This window comes from Dermacentor andersoni, chromosome 2 (genome assembly GCF_023375885.2).
Source record: "Dermacentor andersoni chromosome 2, qqDerAnde1_hic_scaffold, whole genome shotgun sequence".
In the NCBI taxonomy this organism is placed as follows: domain Eukaryota; kingdom Metazoa; phylum Arthropoda; class Arachnida; order Ixodida; family Ixodidae; genus Dermacentor; species Dermacentor andersoni.
The window spans coordinates 38,142,988-38,160,853 of NC_092815.1; the positions used below are offsets into that span (position 1 = coordinate 38,142,988).

The following is a 17,866-nucleotide window of genomic DNA, read 5'->3' on the forward strand; positions in this document are numbered from 1 at the left end:
ATCGATTTTGTAACGTAATAAAGCTATATGATGTAAAGTAACCTTCCGGTTACGTATGCTTCAGTTCACTAAGTCCAATTTCTTTTCATTGCGCGGTTTGCAAATCGCCTTTCTTTCATCAGGACGTGTAACTTACCTACAGTCCTTAGCCCATCCGCAACGTTCGGCTGCATGGTTCAAATCATAATGGCATCATTGTACGTCCATGTACAGCCGAAATTTATTGTAATTGTGATTCGTTACGTCAAGAAATAAAAGGAACAACGTCGTCGCAATGTTCCGATCAAGAGCCAATGCGTGGCTAGCAGGTTAGAGGCACACAGTAAGTGGGCACCTTCTACGCCATTTATTCCATACCCTTGCCGTAATTTCTTTCTCGAATTTCTTCAGGCTCGTGTGCAGACATAATTCGAGGCACATGTGCAGGGAAGGAACTACGTTCCAGGTTTGCTTGTTTTTTCTTCAAGTCACTGAAAGAAGCATGCAAACGAGAGAAGAAAGAAGAAGAGACCATATTTCAACAGCAGGAAACCCTAAGATCTCTTTATTAGATATATCGAGATATATATATTACATGTATATATAATATATATAGATATAGGAATATTGTATAAGCTTTGTCTTGCTTTTTGTATTCTTGGGGAGGAAATGGAGAAGGAAATGGTTGATCCCAGCTCCTTTTCAACTGGCCTCTGGAGCGGGGTCTATTTCGTAGAAAGCACCCTTCGTAGGCTGCGCCAATTTCGTTTTGCTTCCAGCTTTTCTTCCTTGGTCACTACACACTCGTAGGTAACCAATGAAAAAAATATATACAGTCCTTAAACAACCGGAAAACAGTGCGCAATGATGAACACGAAAAGAGCTGGCTGTAGGAGCTAGTGCCGAAGAACAACACTGACGCTGACCAAAGCGCGCGAAACCATGACCTCCGAGAATACTGACGCCCCCTTACACAACATCTGACCTCGGGCCGTTTCCCGGAGGCCACTTTGAAACTATTCACTTTAATACATAGATTGCCTGAGGGCAGTCTGGGCGATGCACTGGTCAAGCCTTAATGAGAATCGCGAGTATAGTGCCCCACTTTCCCTTGGCTTCGTCATTGGCTCCACTCGTCACATGTCCGTAGCTTTCTCGATGTTTTTGATGTTAAACAAGAACGAGAACGTGAAACAACAGATAGCTTAATTATAACATTCGCGGTGGGAGGGCTAGTTGGTACCGTAATTTTAAAAGACTCCGCGAGCGACGCTCATGCAACAATGCTAAAAATATTTTTTGAAAGAAAAATGGAGTGTAAGACGTGCTTACGCTAGTAGTCAGGTCATGCCGCAAATTAATGAAAATTCAATTAATTCTCATCATGCTTACAATCTACGAAGCGATAAAGACGGCTACAGTAACACCAGCCCAGATTTCCCTCCAGCGATCTCTGCATGAAATACTGTGATGCTGACGACGTCTTCGCCTGGCAGCGCGCCTCGCAATAACTGCAAAGTTTGGCTATAGAGATTTCTAGTTTATCACAGGCACAATTTGACTAAGCACCAAATGCTGTTCGGAGTGACACCGCTCCTTCAGAGGGTACCGACGGCAGATCAGGTATACACAGCACACAACCGTTGATTGCATTTTTTTTTTCCTTATGTCCCTGCCACCACGTACTTTAGACCACTGAATGTTAGATTAGACTGTTTGACACGTTTTAGTTCGTCGATTTGTTTCCTGGATAAACCGCTGTGTCACGGTCTTGCCTAGGGTTTAATCATGCCAGAAACACTGCATTGTTATTAAGTTTACCGTTAAATGCAAATGGTGGTTTGAACGTCACGAACTTTGATACCAGACGGTAGCTACAGCTCCGCTTCAAGTAAGTGCGATATTAAAGTGAGAGTTATTCTGGGTAAACAGATGTAATAAAAATGCCAGTAAGAAAATGTACTGCACCAATGAAAAATAAAGCAGCTAAAAAAAGTAAACAAACATCGCTGCTGCATTGCCATATCACCAAATGTACCTGATGTGCAGCTTAAACACTGTGGCCTCAAAAAGAAAGAACTGTGACAAATGGAAATGTACAGAAAGATACAAAAGTCACCGATCGATCGTTTCTCATGCTAAAGATAGACTAAGTGTATATTTTATGTTTCAAGCAAATCTCCAACTTCGAATGCTTGCACGTAACAGGGGTGTTATATTCAACAAAATATTCCTTAAAGAGCTTTATATTCGCCAGTAAACGTGTAAAGCTGTTTGCATCAACATAAGCAACAAAGGAAATATTCCCATCTTTACCATGACAGTATCTGCGAACCAAATTAGCCTGAAGAAACAGCTAATGCATTTCCTTCAACTGTTAAGAACGCAGTTGAAGTATTGTCCGTTTGCACAATAACTCACAAACTTTACATCTTACATTCGTGTCGTAAATTAAATGCATTCAATGCCCAATCATAATAAACTGCCTTTTTTGTTTGCTTCTGTGATAACCAAAAAAACAGGAAAACTTTCTTTAAATTCATACCCTCGCTCAGTCCGACATCTGGAAAGCAGCGCGCTTTTCGACATTCCCTGCCGGTATGATAGCGCCTCAAGTTAGGATAACAGAAGTGCGCAAAGTTATCTCTCACATCAGTCGTTCGGCGGGGATAGCACTTGGAAGAGAGCTTTATTGAACACACACGCGTCTACCGCTGAACAACTTCGAAATCAATGTTTTCGGGCCACCTGCAAATCACCCCCATATATCATCGTCTGCACGTTCAAAAGTTGTTGTTTCTTATGTCGATAGAAAAAACACGTCGATACCGGTAAGTGCTAATAATGACTACCTGTGGTGCTGCTTGCAAAGCTAAAACTACGATAGCCTACTGTGTACAAACGCGCTAAGCTCTCTATAACGTTTCCTGCTAGGAGCATCGACTTCAAGTTCTCCCGCTTAGCCACAGGCGTGGGCACGGCATGTGTGTATTTGCGAGTAAGAGAAGGTGAAGTGTAGTGCTCTATTCTTCTGTAAGAGATAGTATATAATGTATATATCGGTGTGTGATCTCACGAATACGAGTGTAAAGTGTCGTGCGAGAAGACTAAATACGCGTGGCGGCCCCTGGACAGTGGTAGCCGCGACGAAAAACGTGTGGTCAAGAGTTGTGTCGCGCTGTGAAGAAACCGTGCGGGAGGGCGCGCGTCCCGTGTACGTAAACGCGAAGCTTGCGGTCGTGCGTCTCGCGTTGTGCGCCGGTGCTGAAGGATTCGTGCTCGGTAATCGAGGACGTGTGGCTGGGCACAGTCACGCCGCTGTCGCACATTCACCTGGTTATAGCGTAGAGTACAAAGACAAATGCGAGCCAACAGTGCTTTCCTCCGCGTGGTTGCTCCACTCGGGAGTAACGTCCGCGTAGACAAGTGGCGGCAGCTCAACGCGCGCGCAATGCGCTTATGATTCCTGGTGGCTTTCTGTACAAAGTGTGGTCGTTTTGTAGTGCTACGTTCCATTTCGCTAGTGCGACTGATAGAGTATGCGAGTGGGAAATCAGTTTACCTCCTGGGCCGCGCTGGGTCACGGCCCAGCTGTGAAGAAAGCATTCGAAACAAACCAAATTCAAATATTTGAATGCAAGACTGCGATCTAGAAAACTGGACTCGGGATCTGACTTCTTCGACAAATGCGTGAAAGTTTGCAGGAATTCTCACTTCCGGACACGAGTTCCTGCTCCTGAGGATGTCGATATTATATAGCAGAATGGTTACGAACTTTTAATGCGAAAGCATTATATGCCTGATAGAGCGAAAATGCGTTGTAGTCGGCGTGACCGAAAGATGGCGCCAAAAACGGCCAACGGTGCAAAAAAAAAAAAAATGCTCAGACTGATGTTAAATTTCTAGGGAACCTCCTGCAAACAAAGTAAATTAATGCCTTCGAAAACAAAGGTTAGCGTACTAGTGCATGTCGATCTGGGTGGGAATTGAACCAGGGCCTCCTGAGATGCGAAACGAGCGTGCTTCCCGCCACGGCACGTATACCCGGTTCTGGCTGACTGAAGGTGTGGCCTAGTGCGTGCGTCATTGGTCACGTGACGGCGTAGCCAGGTGGCGCCACGTCATGAGTGTATAAAATGAGCGCGTTCATGACGTTCCGAGGTCTACAAACGGTATAATATTTTCGCATTCCTACAGGTAAGCAGCCTTAGGTGCCGAATTTTTTATTTTCTTTCTTGTCATCCAACGAGTAATTTCACCTTCGATTCATTCTGTGCTGATTCCTGATTATAGTAACAATAAAGGCAGCTATGAATTTATTTGTATCGCTTCTTTGGTTTTTCGCTTGATTCCGGTCGCAGGTGTAGCCGGAAAATAGCCTACAATAGCGCATCCTAACGTGTCAGGCATTTTCTTTTGTCATGTTCACAACTGTCCAAGTAGAAATGCTTGTGCGAATAGTAACACACAAGTTATTCCGACACTCGATGTCGACCACGAGATTAACTGGGCCGCATTCAGAGCGTGAAAGTGCGTGTTTCTCGAGTTTTCCTTTTTTTTTATTTTGAAAACGTCTCTGTCATGCGCTAAGTGTCGTTGAGGTACTATTTACGCCCTAACGCGATACACGTTTGGTCAATCAACAACGATCGCACGTTTCAGACTTTCCGAGAAGCGAACAACGTGTTAGCACCCACCAACGCAAACATCTGTGCGCCAATTACCATAAGGAACCCCAGCGTACGGAATGTCACTGCTATGATAGCAGCAAACACAGGTACACAAATTTGGACACATCTAGTTAAACGTCCTGAATGGGGGCTGGTCAAAGCAATGGCCACTTGTCGACCCCTTTAGTTTCACGGGAGGCTGATAAAGCGTGGCAAAAATGTGGACATTTTTCAAGCTGGGAACGTACTCCGACCGCGTTGCTCCTTCTTCGCACGCACTTGTGGTCCCTAACATGAAAGGGAGCTCCCGGGGAGAGGCGGTCTGCACCCAACGTAAGTTAATGTCAACGCCACGAATGCTCCCGGCATACTTGACGTTGCGACATGCAAAATGGACGATGCGATTCTGCTGAATGCGCTCTGACCTGATGTAGCGTGGCTGCGAGAAATTCATGCATCAGTTTCCCGAACCGAATTTCTCGATCAACTTTGACTACTTCATTAAAATTTAGGTTGCGCTGTAGTGGTATCCGTAAATTCAGTCAAGTAGTGTGGCGTTTCAAATGATCGCAGCTTTCGCAACGCATTTCGTTTAGGGCCTCAACTATGTTCAGATGCTGGCTTTGCGGTTTATCTCGATATTCGCAGGCGATACTACTCTGCTTGTGTGCAACCGTTTCGCCTTTTACGCCAGGGATGCCATAGACCAACCCGGGCAGTGGAGAACTGGTTCTCTTGTGTGAAAAGTAAAAGGGGGGAAACGTCACCTGACTAGAAGTTTCTGCAACGTTCCACAAAAACCTTTTAAAGCGAAACACAATAAATTATCTCCCCGTGGCTTGTGACTGCATCTGCGAAGAGTAATTCCCCTTTGTGTTGATACCTTCAACAATGTTTCGCACTGCTTCCCACAAAAAAAAAAGAAAAGAATGTCATCAAGGAGAACCAAAAGGTCATGACCGTATGACAAATGTTGATGGCGTGCGTAGGTAAATATATCACCGAGGAACAGTCTCTGTGTGCGAATGCGTGGTGTGATAGTCACATAGAGTATTACATGTCTGGCAATGGGCACGATGTTTCTTTTTCATTTTTTTTCCTTTTTCAGCCAGTCCCGACGACTGCTGGCTCCTCCGTCAAAACAAGCGTGATCCCTGATAAGAGCACGTCTGCAGACGCGGAGTTTCGGCGCCTAGACGCCACCTCTTGTTTCCTGAGTCACCTGAAAAAAAGAACAAAATGAAAGGAGGTGATACTGAGAACTCTTTGCTATCAATATATTATCTCAGTGCGGATATATATATATATATATATATATATATATATATATATATACATATATATATATATATATATATATATATATATATATATATATATATATATCTGCACACAAGTGCGGGGGAGATAAAGGCACGGCTACGTTTCAATGAGCTTTAAGTTGTCTTCGCTTATTCCCACGTAAGGCACCACTTCCTATGTAAGACAAGGCGTCCTGCATTATCGTCTTGTTCTTGCGATGAACCAGGTGAGGACATCTAACATATTTAAAATTATCAGAATTATCGGCAGAGGCGAGAACTCTGCGTAAAATATAGAACGATAAAAAAATCATGCAGTCTGATTAAGTACTATACTTTGACCGTTGTCCGCGGAATGCCTCAAGGAGGAGTGCTCAGCCCGACCCTTTTTTATTGTTGCCCTTTTTGGCCTTGCGGAAGTAATTTCTGATACCGCATGCATTTGTACCTACGCCAACGACATATCGGCGCCCGGAGTCACGCGACCGCAAACTCGTGCAAGATTGCAGCGAGCTGTTTCTTTCGCGTCTCAGTATCTGCAGTGCCAAGGACTGCAACTGGCCACAGATAAGTGTCCTGCGATAGCGTTAACCCGGAAGCTCATGTGTCGGTATCCGATTATGATCAACGGCAATTACATTCCAAATGTGACCCACCATATATACCTCGGCGTTGTCATTGACCGCGGTGTTTCATGGTCGAAGCATGTGGCAATGTTACAGACGGAATTAGCTGGACTGGCTCAAGTGATTTTTTTTTTTTTTTTGCTTTCTGGTTGGTATTAAGTGGGGCCCATCTGAGCATTTCCTAGGCTCTCTACGTCGGCTACATTCGGTATAGCCTGCCAGTTTCACCAAGTATGAGCCCGTCACTGTTTGCGTACGCCGGAAAGTGCCCAGGCACAGATGCTGAGAATACGTCTAGGGGCTCCACGTTCCACCTCAACTTACGGTACGATAGAGGAAGCTCGTGTCACCCCTATACCATGTCTTCCTACGATGCGAACCTCTTCGAGTATTCCTACGGCTGCTTTGCCGTCACCGACACCACCCCTTATCGACACTTACCGAAATACCGCGGGTGTTCACTTTCCGATAGCCAATAAATGCCAAGAATTACTTTTCCCCCGCTGACCTCCCACGTATGGCCCCAGAGGTAATGTCCGAAATACGGGTACGTCTTTCAGTTTCGGGAATCTCTAAAAAAAATCGCGGATGCCTACCGTGGGCCTCATACATCTAACACTTGACTATATGTCAAAAGAATATGGCTCATCGGTGAATGTACATACAGACGAATCGATCTCGTCGTATGCGTCAGGTTCGGCTTTCGTCGTGCCTGCGTATCAGGTCATTTGACGGTTTCGTCGGTGTAACAAGACGGCTACAACAGATACGGAGCTGATGCCAATCAGAGAAGCCGTTCAATATATTTCGCGACAGCCTCCTCAAGTATGGCCAGTCTTCAGTGACGCAAAATCAGCTCTATAGCTACTTAGAATCGTTATAAAAGAAAGCGCTTACAGAGTCTTAAGTCTTTAAATTGCCGAGCTATGCACTCTTAGCGGAATAGAATGGCCACCACGTTACATTTCAATAGGTTCCCAGTCCCTGTACGGCAACGAATTGACCTATGCCGATGCGAAGAAGGCACGAACTAGCGCCCTTGGCCATACGTTAAAGGGCAACTCCGGCCACATTAGGATACTGTCATTTTCAAATGGCATTGGGAGTCCTGTCAGCGGTATGTTGGTTCAATTTGCTTAGAAATTCATCAATTATATTAAATAACCAATGAACGAGATATCGAAACCGAAACGGCTAGCTGCTTCGTGTGACGTCACGATGAGTCGATGACGTCAAGTCCTACACCACCATAATGTTAACAGGCAGAACACGTGCTAAAAACGCAGTACATGAGGCGCTAACACCAAAGAAGCGAAGCTGATGATATCTCCTGACGACACAGGGAGCTTTTCCAGATTTTCCGTACTCGACAGGGGCGATTTCAGCAACGACTTCAGCGACAGTAACGGTGTAGTCTCGGTGTAGTAAAAAGTCATGACTCGGGAAAGCAACCAATCTTTAAAATTCATTTTAAGGAAAATAAAATGACTTGCAGCCATATTGTTTGGCACATATAATCAGAGTGCAGAAGGTAACGAATATTCAGAATTTTATGAAGATCAGTGGACATCGAAAAATCGCCGGAGTTCCCTTTAAATCAAGTTTTAGGGCCAGCCAGGCCTTACTTGACTATTTAGAAAATACGGGCCTGGACGGCAGGATTTGATTAGTCCAAATTATTTTCTGTACGTTTTGCGTCCTCCTTCCTTCGTCATCGCCATCCATCATGCGCCTCTTTCTTCACTCTTCCCTTTCCCCCAACGCAGACTGGTTGGCTAGAGGAACGTACCTCACGCCGACTCTGTCTCTCGCTCTCCAGACTTTGCAAGGAGGGCATTACGTGTTGTGCAAATTTTCCTTGAAATGTGACGACGTAGCCTCAAGTTAGTCAGAATGTGCATGCGGTTTAACATTCGCACATCATTCTTTTTTTTTAAACCTCGCATTTTATCTTTATAGTATCTTTTTTGCGTCGGTTAGCACGTTAAAAGTAATTTTTCACGAATCATAGTGGCCTAGCCCCCTATCGAAGTAGAAAAGAAAAAGAGAATGCTTTTCAATTCTCCACCTGCTCTCTCAGATGAATCTAATCATATTTGATCTTGATTAACCATTCTGGTTTATTCATTTTGGTGCTAGGTGCGACGTCAGTTTCGTTGCATCTATTAACCTGTGATGTAGCTGGACTACTTTAGCAACATTTCTTTCCGCATTTAGGAGAGAGAACAGAAGGTGCTAAGGCAAATATAAGAGTGGTTGGACGTAACTTTCGTTCAGTAGCAGCAAGAATCGTTGCCTAGAAGGTGTTGATAAAGTGGAGCCCCCTAGAAGGCGTCTAAGGTAAAAGAACCTTTCCTTTGCTTGACGCTTTCGGAAACCGAACGAAATCCCATCGACCTTGCTAGATCCTTGTTAGCGGGATGTGAAGCAAGTGATTGCCAAATAAATAGCCAGTGCAAGAAAAGGCCTAGCTGCCCGAATACGAGCGTTCGACTTTGCTTTCCACCGTCGCGCGAGGGAATGAAGCGCTTCGCATCTCGTTTGTCCTCTTCACCCTGCGGATCTCAAGAACTCCAAGAAGTCCTTGGAGTCTAATAAATTACGTGGATTACAGCGTACAGCAGGAATGCTGTGGTATACCAGCCAATTCGGATCACCTTCCCTTTGATCCGTAGACTGTGTTCGTCTAGTAGATTTGGCCAGAGACCGAATGTTCTGAAGGTAGAGTCAAAACAAGCTCATTTTGTATACACCAACAAAACGCTGTCTTGCATCGAATCAAATGAACGAACACTTGCTCGCGGACAAGAACATTTAGCTTATACTCAATGAAGGAGATTCGTCACTTATCAGGAAAAAGCACTTCCGATTTTGATTGTCCCGTTTCGGACCTTTTAATCTCCTTTGTTCGATCGTGAAGTCACATGTCCACAACATGTACTCATTAGTGCTGGAAGTTCTATCCTTCAGTATCACTGCAACATGATTCGTCACGAACTCCCAAAAGTTGCGCAGAGTTGCCGCCGGCCCTCATGTGATGTTATATAAGTTAGCCGCATAGACAAAGGCTGAAGGTACAGCCTTCAGTCGTCATTGCGTATATTGTTAATCGCAGACCATGTAACATGCGTCATGTCTACCTGCGAAATATATCAGCATGCCAATTGCTGGCATGGTCATTCGTGAGCTAGGATAATGAATTTCGCGTAACAAGCGGTTACCATAAGTCACTGACCAAATCACCGACGTCGACACCAAGCCTTAAAGGCTTTTGTGAAGTTCGTGCGCAAGAGCTGCCCGGATTTGAATACAGTCAGTCTACACGCAGTATTCATATTAAAGCAATCATTTTTGTAGCCATTTCACACCGCACAAGTAACTGGCCAGCTCCTCAAATCGGCAGTGCTTGTCTGAGGCCGCGAAGCAAGCGAACGAGGAAGGCACCCGGAAGTGAAGAAAATCGCGAGGCGAAGGAGCGATAGTATGAAGGAGCGCGCTCAGAGCGCGGCAACGTACCGCCACCTAGAGGAATGTATAGGTAACGTCGAGCGAAGTGGAGAAGCGTCGCGGAGAAAGAAGGTAGGTGGATGCGCGCTGGGTTAACCTCTTCTGGCAGTTGCTACTGGTTTTCTTTGCGATGCACGCGTAACGAGTTCGTCTCGTGGTAACGTCGTCCTCGCGCGCCGTATGCTGTGTGCGCGAGTGAAAGCGGGTGACGGTGAGTTCAAGATGGCGGCTAAATCTCGCGTGCTCAAGGGCAGGAAGCGCGCGGTATTCCGTCGCGCGCATTGCACCATGGCACTGGGGGAGAGGACGAAGCGGGGGCGGTGCACTTCGGCCGCGCGCACTTTATCTTGAAAGCGATCTGCTTTGTGGGCACAGTCTAGCTAGGCCGACGGCTAGTAGCTTTGCGTGCGCTGTGTTCTCACCGCCGAGTTTGCGTTGAAGCGACGGACAGCCCGAAATGTCACGTCGCTCGCTGCTGCTGCCGCCAGTCCTCACGCCAGCGTTGTGACAGCGAGTGTGCGCGGTCATCGAGTGCGGACAATTGCTGTTCGTCTGTGCGCGCTGACGCCATTCTAGGTAATCTAGATAGTAGTAAATGTTTACAACGGGCTGTGCGTGGCGCCGCCGCGCGAACCCTGTCTCCAATACGATCTGTGATCCGCAGAGTGTAAGCGCCAAGGCGCACCGAGGGTCGATAGCCGATAGCGTCGTCTTCCCTACAGCACCTATACGCTTGCACGTCACCTGCGTTCACGAAGCAAGACTTCACGGTAACTTTTTTTTAATATTTTTACTTCATCTTCCATTGCACAGAACAGATGACCCCACACTTGTGATTGACCATTACTGTTCGTCCTCTCCTTTCCCTCAAACATAAACTTCAGTTTACGATTTACATAAGGAAAACCAGAGAGGCGTGAGGCTGGTTGAAGTTCAATGTTTTTTACAAGTCACTCTACCTTTTCGTAAACTTTTGTTACACAACACATTCTTAACTAAATAGAAGGAAATAGAGCGGGAATAAGAAATAAATTATTATTCCACAGGATTATATCGGAAGCTTCGAGAATGCAAATAGCTTTATGTACAGGGTACGCCGCTCCACTTCTGCCAGGCGCTGTCACGGTCAAGAAATTGAGAATGTTTGCCACTTTCTGCTTGAGTGCTCGAAATACGCTGAGGAAAGAAAATCGTCAGCGATAAAACTAGGAACCTGGGAGAAACCCTCCCTTACAATGAGAAAATTACTTGGACCGTTGTGAGTGAGTCATCTCCAGCAAAAAAGCAATCATATTCTTAAACTACTCTTTAGTGGACATAGAGTTAGGTCAGTCTTTATGATAAGGAGTCACGTTCAGTTATATATAAAGTGACGCGCTTATGCTCTGTAGTGTGGACAGAACTTAAACGGAGGTTTCTGTTTAGACCTACAATTTATTTAGCGCACAGAGAGCTGTCGCACCAATGTATAAGTCTACACATTTTGCATACCATTCTCGTAGCGGCACGGTCAGACATCAGTAATCTCTCCGTTGCGATGTTGTTAGCGTTATTAGTTTCCTTTATTTTTTATTCATTCAGTTAGTTTAGTATTACCGTTTGTTCGTTTATTTCTTGCTGTAGAACAGGCACGTACCCAAGGGGGGGCCCCGGGGGGGCCCGGCCCCCCCCCCCCCCGAAATCAAGTGGCATACCCCCCCCCCCCCCTCCCCACCCACACCACCACTCCTTAAACATTCCTAAAGCGCCGCCAGATCAATGTTGAGACTTGGCAGCTGTTCATCGGTCAGCATTATGCTGCCTTTTTCACTCCTTTTAGATGGCGGTAGTTATCGGCATCTCTTGTAATGTGAAGGACGGTTTTCTCATAGATTCCGCACCCGCGCGATTAACTCGAGATGCGTTCAGTTGTCACCATCTATTCAACCGTCACGCGCATAGCTGTTGCTTTTGTTAGTTCAACGTTCTTTGTTTAGGCTGATCCTGGGACCAGGAGAGGGATGCGGCTGTTACTCAGCTGGTCTGTACTCTCATGGAACGAGTTGCGGCCGGAGAAAACGTCAGTTGCGTTTAACTTATCCCTTTGCTTCATTATTTCCTTGAGTTACGGCTCGCCGCGACGCTGGCAGATGCGCCGGAAGCGCTGCCCGGAACCATATACACGTGATATGGGTTAGATAAGATGGGAAATAAAATAATGTGAAAGAGCATCCATCATGAAACCCTGCAATAACCCTTAAACCCATAAGCAAGATGACTGTCGCCCGTTACCTCGTCTGTTTTTCCCTAATTCTATAGCACGGAGTTGAGAGATTAAGCGATCTACTAAGGGAGAGAGCCAAGGCAACAACCAAACTGCGAGCAAAAGCGAATAATAAAAAAAAGTTAACCGTTGTTTATGAGAATATTTATGGATCAACATCTTTTTATTTAAAAAGGAAATAGAGAAAACGCCGCCGGAAGTGGAGAACAATTGCTTGTTTTGAATGACGCTTCTGCAGCTATCGGTCGAATCGCCTCACGTAGCCGCTTCTCTGCTGTGCTTATGTGGGCGTTTTTCTAACCTTTCGCGGTGAGCGCAGTACGTCTAGAATCGCAGAGTCCTGCGCTCTACGCGGTTGTATGGGACTGGCGGCCGCACTGCGTTACGCAATTCGCGGAACTGTCAAAACTGATCAACAAGGCGAAAATAACTGATATTCGAAACTATAACATGCGAAAGACTGAAGAAGCCGTAAAAAATGAACGCAGCCTGAAATCAGTAAAAAAGAAACCTGGCATAGGACAAACCATGATGTATGCACTAAAAGATAAGAAGGATAATATCATCAGCAATCTCGAAGATATAGTAAAAGCAGCGGAAAAATTCTAAGCTGACCTGTATACAGTACCCAGAGGAGTCACGACACCTCACTTAGACGCAGTAATGAACAGGATACAGAAACTCTCCTATAACTAGCGATGAAGTCAGAAGGGCCGTGCAAGACATGAAACGATGAAGAGCGGGAGGAGAAGGTGGAATAACAGTCGATTTAATAAACGATGGAGGAGACATAATGCTTGGAAAACTGGTGGCTCTTTATACGAAGTGTCTATCCACTGCAAGGGTACCAGAACACTGGAAGAATGCAGACATTCTATTATTCTACAAAAAAGGAGACGTTAAAGAATTGAAAAATTATGGGACCATTAGCTTGCTCCCAGTATTATATAAAATATTTACCAAAATAATCTCCAATAGAATAAGGGCAACACTGGATTTTGTCAACCAAGGGAACGGGCTGGCTTCAGGAAGAGATACTTTACAATGGATCACATCCAAGTCATCAATCAGGTTATCGCGAAATCTGCCGAGTACAATAAGTCTCTCTATGTGGCTTATATAGATTACGAAAAGGCATTTGATTCAGTAGAGATACCAGCAATCGTAGAGGCACTACGTAATCAAGGAGTACAGAACGCTTACGTAAAAAGCTTGGAAAATATTGCTACATGCGTGTGGTATTTGTTTGTTTGAACGAGGCGCGTAGGCGCCATCACTCCAGAAAAGAGGAGGAAGAACGAACTGGGCTCGCGCTGGGAATCTAACCGGTGAGCGCTGCAACCGTTGTTGTAAATATAATCTGTAAATAGTTTCTCGTCTTACTGACTCGTCCTTCGCGTAAGAATATCTACAGAGGCTCTACAGCTACCTTAATTCTGCACAAGAAAAGCAGGGAGATACCTATAGAGAAAGGGGTCAGACAGGGAGACACAATTTCTCCAAAGCTATTCACTGCGTGCTGTAAAATTCGTCGGACGGTCCTACCGCTGTCGACCAGATGTAGGAGTCGTCGGACTATCTCGCCGCTGCCACCATTTGAAGGAGATGAAAGTCGTAGACAGGAACTCGGTTAACAGGATTTATTTACATATTCACAGTTTAAGCAGGATACATTGGCAGACTAGCGCGACTCCCATATGGAGCCCGCAAAACTAACATACAGCAAACAGTTTACGAGCACACAGCTCACTAGTTCATTTCTAGTACGACAGAGCACTCAGCTCCCGACAACGATCACGACACGAGCACACCCTAGCAGCCGGCAAACGCTGCTTATAAGCTCTCCGCTTGACGTCATAGTTCGACGTCATAGTTCGGACGAGGACGGAGGAGGAATGGAGGGTGAGGTGTGCCGGCTTGGAGGATGAGGTGTGCCGACTTGGAGGATGGGGTATGTCGGAGTAGGAATGGTCGGGAAGGTTCGTCCAAGCATTGTAAACTTGTCGCCGCCCCGCACTATCGTTTATCGCCCAAACACACGCAAACACACAGGTGCGAAACCATACACACAAAGGCTCCGGAGTCGACGACCGAGGGCTTCGTAGAACTGCTCCGTCTGGTGTGGCGCGGCGGAGTGCCACATGCCTGAGCTGACCGCGCGCCACGTGGCTGCCGGTCATCCGCAGTTCTCGGTACTGCCCAGCTTTCAGTGCCGACGTCAGAGGGCCTCGTAGAACTGCTTTGTCCCGGGTGGTGCGGCCAAGTACCAATTTTCGGAGTTGATCACGCGCCTCGTGGCTGTCGGCTCTTCGCAGTTCTCCGAACTGGTGGGCTTGAAACACGTGCAGCGGGCTGAAAGCTGGCACGTTGCCACCCCGTATGGCCATTCTTAACAGTGCTTAGAATTCAAGCTATTAAACTGGGAAGGCTTAGGAGTGAAGATCGACGGCAAATATCTCAGCAACCTTCGGTTTGCCGATGGCATTGTTCTATTCAACAACAATGCAGACGAGTTACAACAAATGATTGGCGACCTTAACAAAGAGAGTGTAAGAGTGGGGTTGAATATTAATATGCAGAAGATGAAGATAATGATAAATAGCCGGGCAAAGGAACAAGAGATCAGGATCGCCAGTCGGCCACTAGAGACTGGGAAGGAGTACGTTTACCTAGGTCAATTAATCACAGGGAACCCTGATCATGAGAAGGAAATTCACAGAAGAATAGAAATAGGTTGGATCGCATACGGCAGACATTGCCAGCTCCTGACTGGAAGCTTACCATTATTATTGAAAAGTAAGGTGTGCAATCAGTGCATTTTGCCAGTGCTGACATATGGGGCAGAGACTTCAGAGCAAGTTAAGGACCGCGCAAAGAGCGATCGAACGAAGATTGCTAGACATAACGTTGAGAGAGAAAGAGAGCGGTTTGGATCAGAGAGCGAACGGGTATAGACGATATTCTAATTGACATCAAGAGGAAAAAATGTAGCTGGGCAGGTCATGTAATGCGCCGGTTAGATAACCGTTGGACCATTAGGGTTACAGAATGGGTACCAAGAGAAGGGAAACGCAATCGAGGACGACAAAACACTAGGTGGAGCGATGAAATTAGGAAATTCGCGGGCGCTAGGTGGAATCGGTTGGCGCAGGACAGGGGTAATTGGAGATCGCAGGGAGAGGCCTTCGTCCTGCAGTGGACAAAGAACAGGCTGATGATGATGATGATGGTGATGATGGTGGAGGTGGTGGGCCCCCTCCGAAAAAAAATCCTGGGTACGTGCCTGCTGTAGAACATAGAAAAACGGAGTAGCCGAGGTATTCATTACCTCAATTTCTCCATAGAAACCCATGTATAACAGAACAGAACAGTAAAAGAATTCAGTGGCGATTTAGAGGAGGAGGCGAAAGATGCGGATGCGATAGCATTACGTCGAAGCTCTTTTGGGTTTCGCATCCATGATTTAAACCGAGGTCCCCTCATGGTATAGTGTTCTTCGGGAGTTCAATCGACTGACGTCCTACCTTTTCGAGACGGGAAGTGTAACTGACGGTGGTGCGGAGCAGACCACCCGCAGTTGCTATATATATATATATATATATATATATATAGGAAGACGCAGACGTAGGAAGACGCAGACGAAAAGCTATGTACAAGTATATTTACAGGAAAATACGCTGCGCTTGGCCAAGAGGGAGGTCAACATCCACAAAGATCCATTATGTACTTTCCATGAAATTGTTTCCCATTATCGACTGGGCAGGAGGACATTTCCACCCCCTCACCCTAAATTGAACAAACCTCAGGCTAGCACACTCAGACTTCTGCAAACCCGTTCGTATCCCTCTCCTCGGTCTCTTAACAGGATAGATCCTGCCCACTCACAGTCGTGCCCCAAATGTGGTCATGACTCATGCTCTTTTGAACACATGCTCTGGCTGTGCCCAGCCCTTAACGCCTCTCCACCCATCACGAAAGAACAATGGCAGGAATCGCTCAAGAGCAGCAATCTCCACATGCAACTCCAGGCTGTCCAGAGGGCCCACGACATTGCGGCGGAACTTCATCTCCCGGTCCCATCGTGGGTGGCGCCACCGACTTGATCTTCGGGAGCCTTCGGTTTTAGCTCCCCAAGATCTCAGTCCCTCAGGACTCAAATAAAGTTCTTGTCATGTCATGTCTTGGCCAAGAGGCAACAGCCCGCGCTAGCTGCTCATCGTCGTCGTCGTCTTCGCACTGCTCGCCTTTTCGTGATCGCACATATTGTTCCGTAGCACTATATATATATATATATATATATATAGACGTGAGTTAAAGCCCCGTGCGGCGAAAGAGTGCAGGTAATGCTCGGATGGCTCTACAGATGGACTTAAAGTGCTTTACCCAGGTCCCAGAATAGAACGCCCACAGATAGCGATCGATTGCCGACTGCCAGGTTACGAAGCAGCGCTGAATGTAGGAAAATACCAGCGTTTTGAAAATGAGCGACCCAAATAAGTAAATCTGAGGGGATAGACTGTTGTCAGTTACAACCATGTATATATATATATATATATATATATATATATATATATATATATATATATATATATATATATATATATATTCCGCAAGACCCGTAGGTATAACATTCAAAAAAGAGAAAAGAGGAACGTTATGGCGTATGTCGTTACTGACGTTTCGGCCGGAGGACCGGCCTTCGCCGGAGTTAGTGCAAGTGTAGTCGCGTCACAGTTATATATTTAAACACCAGACACTTATCACTTTGTCCCACACGAACATGCGCATAATCAATCCCTAGTCAAACAAAATGCAAAGCGAGCACATGGTGAAAGAAATGTAAAAATAGCCCGCCAGTTCTAGAAAACACAGCAGATAGGAGCACAAGCTGCACACGAGTAAAAAGAAAATGAAGGCTAGCGCTGTATTACGCACTGCAGCAGCAAACAGGATTTCAAAACGCACACACGGACAGATTTAACATCGCACACGTGGACAAAAACTCTTATATTATCCATGATACAAACCAAAACTTTCTACAGTCTCAAAATTGCAATAGTCACGCCCGTAGCATCAGTCGACGTGCGACCCGTGCAGCTTATGCCATAGCCGTATTTGCCAGCCCGCCGGGGGCAAATCTAAACTATCCCAACACAAAAAAAAACCTCGTACAAAAGACCACCGTGAGCTTTGTCTGCGCTTTGTCCCTTGCCTATGAACAAGCTGCAGTTGACTAGCCCATTACCGCTCTCACACTAAGCACCCTATCAAAACTAATACTGGAATTAAATAATTTTGAATTTAATGGCAGCCATGACGTACAGGTCAGTGGTACTTCTATGGGAACACGGATTGAGTCGAGTTATGCAAATATTTTGATGAGCGTAGTGGAAACTTAATTTCTTGAAAACTGCACCTTAAAACCTTTTTAATATAGGTGTTTCATCGACCACGGGTTTCTGGTGAGGCCCCGTGGTGAATCGACACTGCAATTGAAGGCAGCTTTATTGCTGCCTTCAA

General features: G+C 45.9%; 1 protein-coding gene across 1 annotated transcript in view; it reads right to left on the bottom strand.

Moving 5' to 3' along the window:
• Positions 1-515: 515 nt before the first annotated feature.
• LOC126542457 (uncharacterized) overlaps positions 516-17,866 on the bottom strand; it is a 174,101-nt gene continuing 156,750 nt past the window's right edge. The window contains exon 8 of the mRNA XM_072286120.1: positions 516-5,871. The gene's annotated coding sequence lies outside the window, so the exon portion shown is untranslated. The remainder of the gene's footprint in view (positions 5,872-17,866) is intronic.